A 9356-nucleotide genomic window follows, 5' to 3' on the forward strand; every position below is an offset into this window, starting at 1 on the left:
TTTTGGCTGCATAGAATAGCTGAGTAGATTTAACTGAAAGTATCAAGATCACTTGCATCGCATTAACGAACGTCTGTCGTCTCTTCTCTTGGCGGTTGCAGATAAATCGGTTTCACTGTACCATTATTTAAAAATATTTTCAAATATACAAGGCCACTCGTATTGTCAAAGTGCCACAAACTTAGTTTTTTGAAGTTATAGTTCTTTAGGCACGAGGGCAAATTTTTATTTTGGTGGGCGCATGTGCACACCGACAGTATGGTATGAAACGTTATGAGGGATCTGATTGGGTGTTAAAATCATCTGTCAATAATTGTTCAAATGGAGATTCTGGATAAACAAAATGTTATGTATATTAGTTTTTGTTGTGATGGCAGTGAGAAAAAGCAAGTTCATAATTGTAGTGACTTTTTAAATAGTTTTTGAAAGCAACAGGTACGTACCTTATTGTAAATGTTTCAATATTGTAATAAAAAATTACTAGTTAGGTAAATATCTATTTGGAAAATGTACCTACCTAGCTAGTAGATAATGCTTTGATTTACATAATTTGATTACCAACAAAAATCTCCATCTAGTATATTGCTTTTTTAGTCTATATTTTGTCGTATTTTAATTCCACAAGAATCAAACTTATTTGATTAAACTAACAGAATAAGCAACTGTCAAAAAAATTTTAAAACGTTTAGTTGCTAGGTATATCTTTCCACTTCATTCACATGTCTCTGTAGTTAAATTCTGCTTGGGGTGAGTTCAAAATAATTTAAACCTGATAGACGCAGGTTTAATTCCCAATGCAAATTTTTATTTTTTTTTTATTTTTTTATACATTTTATGATTGTAAGTATATTTATTATTATTTTTTTTTCAGAAAATACGTATTTAGTTAAAATTTTCTCAACAATTTTTCAGAAATAATTTCTTTGGTTTCATTTTTCAATGTGTTTGCGTGTGTTTTATTCTTTTATTTTTTTTAATTTTTCGTATTGTTTTAATAAAAATTTTTGGAAAGTAGTAAGTATTAAAATTAGTTTAATATTTAAATAAAATATAAATAAACGGTTATATTGATTTCGTTGCAATCATATAATAAAAGTATAACTTCTTACGTCCGTACAAAGTACACACACATTCTTTTTTGTTTAATGGAACACCCAGTATATTTTTACATTTTTGGATTCTTCTAGATGTCTTCTTTCTTAAAATCACCCTTAATATTCACACCCTTTAAAAATGTAGTGATTTGACATCAAAATTTATATTTATGTTACAAAACTATAAGATTATATATTGGTATATGCTTCAGAGACATTTACATTAACAGCAAGAGAAGAAGGACAAGTGAAAGCTTTTAAGAGGCAGATTGTGAGAAAAATTCTGAGGCCAAAGAGGGAAAAAGAAGATGCCAGACAATGGATGAATCATGAAATATCAGAATGTTTGGGTCAAGAGAACACATTTAGATCAATGAAAGCACAGAGATTTAGATGGTATGGACACATAATCAGAGGAGAGAAAAGCAATCCGTTAAGAGTTATAACGGAATAAATACCACCAGGTAAAAGAACCAGAGGCAGACCTAAACTCAAATAAAGACAAGTGGAAGAAAACTTAAGGAGTATGGAAATTAGAAATATAACAAGGACAATCAAAGAGAGAGAAGATCGGAGAAAAGTAGACAGCAAAGTCACACCAGCATCTATAAAACCAAGCGCAGAATGGGATTATCAACCACAAGAAGGATCTTCGAGTGAACACAGCTTCAGCTTCCTCTGGAGCGTATAGCTTGTACATATATATAATAAAGGCCTTTCTCAGCTAAGATACCAGACAATGGCGCGTCGAATAAATATCATGACAGTGCTGCGATACAAACCTCACGAGAACGTTTTGTTTTGACTTTTTACGTGGTATTACTATCAAATTCGTGGAATAAAGGAATTCTAGGAAAATCGCCAGATGCGTATATATTTTGCCAAAAAATAACCAAATGCTGCTAGCAGACAGTTTTATCTCTAAATATACATTTATTTTTTGAGGCACCTACAATAATCTGTTCTCACTTTAATAATTACAGAAATATACATACACGGAAAAAACAAAATAATAATGAAATAAAGAAATAAATATATTATACTGGGTGGGGCAATAGTGCGAGGAAGTCCAATTACTTGTTTGTCGTAGGAGATACGATGATCTGATAAATCTAGCACATGGTTTGCTGCGAACAAACTAAAACTTAATACTGAAAAAACGCAGGACTTGATTATATCAGCAAGTGGTTTACATGGCGATCCAGATGACAAGGAGACTGCTAAACTATTAGGAATAACCATAGATAATCGATTGAACTAGTCGGCTCATATTTCACAAGTAAAGCGGAAGCTGTCTAGTTCATTCTAGCTGTCACGACTCTTTAAATCAACTGTACACAGAAGCTCCTAACCACGATATTAAAATAATACTAGGTGATCTAAACGGAAAGGTAGGCATAGAAGATTACGTAATACCGGTGGCAGGTAGATATAGTCTACATGAAGTTACAAACGATAATGGATCACGTTTGGTCGATTTTGCGACAGGCTGCAACTTAGCCATCAAAAGCACCCAGTTCGGTAGGAAAAAGATCCACAAGGCAACATGGAGATCAAACAATGGAAGAACAAATAATCAAATAGATCACGTACTGATTGATGAGAGACATTCTAGCAGCATAATAAGCGTAAGAAGTATGAGAGGGCCAGATAGCGACACAGAACATTTTCTCGTAAAGGCCAAGCTCAAAACAAGAATTTCAACACAAACAATAGATAAACACACAAAGATCGAAAGATGGAATATTGCGAAGTTGAAAGAAGAAAATAACCAAAGACAGTTACCAAGTAGAATTAAGAAATAGGTTTCAGGTTTTGGAAATAAGTGAAAATGAAACGGAAGATGTAGATCAGCGATGGAACTCCACAAAAACAACTATTACAGAAGCAGCAGAGAAATCTATCGGAAGAACGAAAAAAACAAAAAAGAAAAAATGGTTCGACGAGGAATGTGAAAGAACACTAAAAGAAACAAAAGAAGAATTGATTATCTGTCGAACCCATCAGAAGAAAAACATACACGATTCCACAGAGAGAGAGCCGTAGCTAGAAGAACACTTAGGCAAAAAAGAGACAATATCTACAACAACAAATTGAAAAAGTAGAAGGAAAACACAGACGCAACCAAAGTAAAAATTTCTACAGAGAGGTAAGACAACATAAGAGAGGCTCGTATATAAGGACAGCCAACTTCGTGAGAGATAAACATGGAGAAATGCTGGCTGCCGAAAACAAAATAATAGAAAGATGGGCTGAATATTTTGAAGAGCTCTTGAATATCCAAAATGTCACTGATGAAAACAATGAAAATGGTGGAAACAACGGAGAACATGAGTATCAAACGGCCGAATTAGAAATACACCCACCAAGCATGGAAGAAATTACGCATGCCATAAAAAGGATAAATCCCCTGGTCTGGACAATATTGATGCCGATCTAATTAAAACAGGCGGTCATGAACTCATAAGTAAAATCCATCAATTAATAGAAAAGGCCTGGCAACAAGAAATGATGCCGAAAGGATGGTGTGGTAGTATTATTGTACCAATACACAAGAAAGGAAAAAAAAGAATCAAGCATGAATTACCGAGGAATCTCACTAATTAGTACTACGTATAAAATATTGGCTTCGATATTATTAAAAAGATTAGTACCATACACCGAAGAAATAGTTGGTGACTACCAGTGTGTCAAATGTTAAATATTTACAATAAGACAAATGCTTGAAAAGTATTGGGAATATAATCAGGACGTTCATCAGATCTTTACAGACTTCAAACATGCTTATGATTCAATTAATCTTTCAACATTATGGAAGGCAATGATCGAGCTCGGCGTACCAAAGGAACTAGCTGCGGTAACACAAATGTGTGTAAGTAACTACTTTGCATAAGTTAGAATACGGGGGAAATATCAAATGCTTTCTGCGTAAATTCTGGACTAAGACAGGGAGATCCGTTGCCCCCATTTTTTGTTTAACCTGGCCTTAGAATATGTCATGCGAAAAATGTATCCAAAACTCAAACCAGACATAATTGCTCGTGGAGCAAAAATCATACTCGCCTTTGTCGATGACGTAGACGCAGTAGCATAATCAACATTAGAAATTAAGGATATTTTCTCGAGCTTTAAAAAAGCTGCATTAAACATCGGTCTAAAAATAAATGAAGACAAAACAAAATACATGGTCGTCTCAAAACAAGAACGACGGCGAATAAGGCAAAATATTACTATAAACGATCATATCTTCGAAGTGGTTAAAGAATTTATATATCTAGGAGCAACAATCACAAATGACAACAAATTAGAGCGAGAAGTTGACACGCGAATAATGGCAGGAAACAGATCTTTCTTTGCAATTAAACATCTAATGAAGTCAAAACTTCTTTCACGAGGTGCAAAAATCCAGATATATAAGACCATAGTACGACCAGCAGTCGCGTATGGAAGCGAAACATGGACGCTAACAAAAAGAGAAGTAAATAAACTGCTGGTGTGGGAACGTAAAACCCTTCGAATGATATATGGTCCTTGCAGAGACAGCGTGACAAACGAATGGAGGCGCAGATACAATAACGAGCTAGAGTCTCTATTCGGAAAAGAAAATCTAGTCAGATATATTAAGGCTAATAGACTCAGATGGGCAGGGCATGTGATACGCAGTAACGACAATCGCCTTATAAACAATGTGTTCTGGGAAAGTCCAGATGGAAGAAGGTCTGTAGGGCGGCCTAGAAAAAGGTCGAAAAATGCAGTAAAAGAAGATCTAGAGAAAATGGGAGTGTGACAATGGGAACTAGTGGCACAGGACCGACAAACATGGAAGGCAATAGTAAACGAGGCAAAGACTCATGAAGAGTTGTAGCGCCATTGATGATGATGATGTCTAGTTCATTGTGTCTTATTCGTCAACTAGCAAGGGTTGTCAAGTTTGAGACATTGAAAGTGACATATTTTTCTTTATTTCACTCACACCTAAGCTATGGATTAATCTTATGGGGTAATTCAACAAATGCTCTTCAAATTTTCAGCATGCAAAAGAAAGCTATCCGAATTTTATCAGGGGTTAGTTATCTGGAATATTGCCGACCTCTCTTCATCAAATTAAAAATTATGCCGCTACCTACTCTGTTGATATATCAAGTTCTGACTAAAATTCACAGAAAACGGGCCCATTTAATAAAGCAGTCTGATGTTCACGTTCACAATACGCGAAAATCTTACTATTTGCGAACAAATCGCTCTAGATTGCGTCTTTCAGATAAAAATCGTCTGAATTATAACTATTACAATATTTTACCAAAGGATATTAAACAGCTAAGCTGTAACAGTTTCCAAAAAGTCATAAAATGGTATCTGTTGAAACATTGCTTTTATTGATCGGAAGAATATATGGCTCACTGCAGAACATCTACTGAAATGCTTACCGTGACACAAAATATTTTTTGTTAATCTATGTTCTTGTTTGTGATAATTATAAGTTATGTTATATATTTCTATTTTATATACCTTGTAATTTTTATATACCTTGTAATTTTGACTTGCTACAAACAATTTTTTGTAAAGTAGTTAAATAAATCTATCTATCTCTATCTATCTACGAAAAAAAGTTATTTGGGTAAAAGATGGAGCACAAATAGGACTATAATAATATAAAAATATTTACAAATATACAGTATCACCCATATTGACAGGGTGATACAAACTTATGTTTTATTTTTAATTGAACATACAGTATATTTTTACATTTTTACATGTCCACAGATAGGACTATAATAACCTAAAAATATTTACAAATATACAGTTCCCCCCGTATTGACAGGGTGATACAAACTTATGTTTGTTTTAAATTGAACATCCAGTATATTTTTACATTTTTGGATTCTCCTCGATGTTTTCTTTCTTAAAATATAGGATTTTGTAATATACGACGCAGTCTCATAGATAATTACGTTTTTTTGTTTTAATTTCTTAGCTACATTCACACCCTGTAGAAATGTAGTGATTTGACATCAAAATTTTTATTTATGTTCAAACGATTTTTAATACATATAGTATATTACTGTTAAACATTATTAATATAGAGAAATGTTTTATTTTAGTACACAGGGTTGGTCGAAACTTTGAATGAGTATTTTCTGAGTTATCTTAAATCGAACACCCTGTATTTTAGTATTGTTATGTAATGATATTTTATGGTACTTTTTTATTTCTTAAGTATTGCCTACACCTAAGTGCTTTAATTTGTGACGTATTCGTGATTCTTTAAGCCAAAAATTAATTGCAAAAAAATTACGTGAAATTTTATTAGGTGGCCGTGAAAACATTCAATCAAAAATAAGTTTTCGAAAAAAAATACATATTAAACTAAACTTATCCTTAATTTATTAATATTGGATGAGAAATCAAAATACCTACATAGTTAAGATTGTTGGTGCGTAAAATATTAATAAAAACATACATTCTACCTAGTTAGCTATGACACTAAATTTGCTTCAACATTTGACATTATACTATTTTTATAGTTCCAGTTACTTTGTAACCATTACTAATATGATTATCGAGCGTTGGCTATCAAATTGGCTATATTCCGATTTCTATTCCGTCTACCTTGCCTTGTCTTAATAAATTGAGTATATCATATCTCTCTGGGTGTCGCATAACATGACCAAAATATTCAAGTTTGCGGTTTCTAACTGTTCTGATGACCTCCGCAACTTTGCCAATCCGATGCAAAACAAATTCGTTACGCCATAGTATACGTATAGTCCAGGGCGCATCTGTTTTGAGATGGACGTTGAGGGGTGACTCAAATTTTTTTGCCGAAATTGCTTGAAAATAACTCAAATAATAATATTTGAGTTATCCTCCCACTCAAAATGGTCCGGAACATTGTTTAAATAATCAAAATGTCAAAATATGAAGGAAAAATTCGATTTTTTTTTTGGTTTTTTGATTATAACTTTAAAATTATTCATTTCTGAGAAAAGTTTTACTGACATAAAAGTTGCGTAATTAAACTTTCTACAATATAGAATTGGTTAAAAATTAGTCACCCTTGTTGCAACATAGCAATAATTGCGAAAAAACCATACAAAAACAAGTATTGGCATTTTACGTTTTTCGACCATTTATGCTACACTTCGGACCTTCATATTTTACCCAGAAAAACTTTATGATATAGTAAAACAACACTGTAAATTTCATTAAGATCGGTTTAATAGATTTTGCAAAATAAATTTTGCAATCCAACTTTCGCAAAAAAAATTCATTTTTTTATTAATGTTGCAGGACTGAAAATAAAGCAGATAGCAAGTTGAATTTTTTTTTGCTTATAGAAGTCTACTGTACCTTTCATTTGCAATTTGCAAAATTAAAATCAATTTACTACCACGGCGTCAGGAAATTTTTTAAATAAACATTAGTTTTTGGTGCTACGCGCAGGACAGCGGTGTTCGATTCACACAAGTTGATTTCCACCAAAATTTCTTCCAATCTTTATCTAATATATTATTTTCTTACTCTATATTTTGTTGTATTTTAATATTTTAATTCCACAAAAACCAAACTAATTTTATTATTGTTTGTGAAATATTCTTTAAACAATTGCGTATGTTTAAAAATAATAAACTTTTATTCTCTAAGTTAAAATATATGAACAAAGAAAGTTTTTGCTAAAAAAAGTGTTATTTCAAAGGATAGAGTATGTGTTTTTATTTTGCAATAAACAAATTTATTTATTTATATCGAAATGTAATGAAAAGTTAAAATGTATCTCAATCATTATCAAAGGTCATTGAAATGCCCAATCAGAGCAAACTATCCGCTGTCCTGCGGGTAGCACCAATAATTAATGTTTATTTAAAAACATTCCTGACGCCGTGTTAGTTAATCGATTTTAATTTTGCAAATTGCAAATGAAAGGTACAGTAAACTTCTATAAGCAAAAAAAATTTCAACTTGCTATCTGCTTTATTTTCAGTCCTGTAACATTTTTAAAAAATGAATTTTTTTTGTGAAAGCTGGATTGCAAAATTTATTTTGCAAAATGTATTAAACCGATTTTAATGAAATTTACAGTATTGTTTTTCTGTATCATAAAGTTTTTCCTGGGTGAAATATGAAGGTCCTAAGTGTAGTATAAATGGTTGAAAAAACGTAAAATGCGAATACTTGTTTTTGTATGTTTTATTCGCAATTATTGCTATTTTGCAACCAGTGTATTATTATTTTTTAAATTTTTAAGCAATTCTATATTATAGGAAATTTAATTACGCAACTTTTATGTCAGTACAACTTTTCTCGGAAATGAATACTTTTAAAGTTATAATCAAAAAACCAGGAAAAAAATCTAATTTTTCCTTCATTTTTTGACATTTTGATTATTTAAACAATGTTCCGGACCTTTTTGAGAGGGAGGATAACTCAAATATTACTATTTGAGTTATTTTCAAACAATTTCTGCAGAAAAATTTGAGTCACCTCTCAACGTCCAAATGTACTAATATTTTTACAGATGCGCCCTGGTCTAGTAGGGGTATTGTATTATAAGCTTTCGTCAACCATTGAATGAAATGATCATATCAGTCGAATAATAACAAGTTAATAGAATGGTAAAGACTGCGAGAGAAGGTTCTTCAATAGGAAGGCAATTAGCGAGAAGACCACGAAAACGATGGAATAACAACTTACTGGAGGAACATTGAAAAACAGACAGAAACACAGACAAAAAGACGAAGTAAAAGTTATGAGAGAATGCAAGATATCAAACCAACAGACGTGTTAGCAAAACTAGACTCAGGAGAAACTTTTGTGGACCCAGAGGCGTATCGTCACTACACGTGACTAACTTGTCATGTAACTGACGTTGCAAGATATGAGTTCTAGAATTAGCTAGAAAGAGATATTACCAATAGAAGGCTCTCCAGCAACCTGACAAAACTTAGTCAACACGAATTAAGAACAGTCACAACAATGGCTTATTTAACACTGTCAACTAAGAAAGCACCTATATCGCATGGTGAATTAACTATGGTCCGGAAAGTGTGAATAAGCACAAATTACAAGCTTTCTCCTAAAGTACAAGGCTTCTAATATAGTGTAAATGAAAGGTTGCGCTACAATAGACTTACGACTAAATGCCAAATACTCTTGCCTAAAAGAAAAATTGGCAAAGTACACAAACCGAAGCAGCAACAATATCTACATATTTATGCTAGACAATTATTAACCAAAGCCTTAATTACCTAAAACTCATGTGTT

Source organism: Diabrotica virgifera, chromosome 4 (genome assembly GCF_917563875.1).
Source record: "Diabrotica virgifera virgifera chromosome 4, PGI_DIABVI_V3a".
In the NCBI taxonomy this organism is placed as follows: Eukaryota; Metazoa; Arthropoda; class Insecta; order Coleoptera; family Chrysomelidae; genus Diabrotica; species Diabrotica virgifera.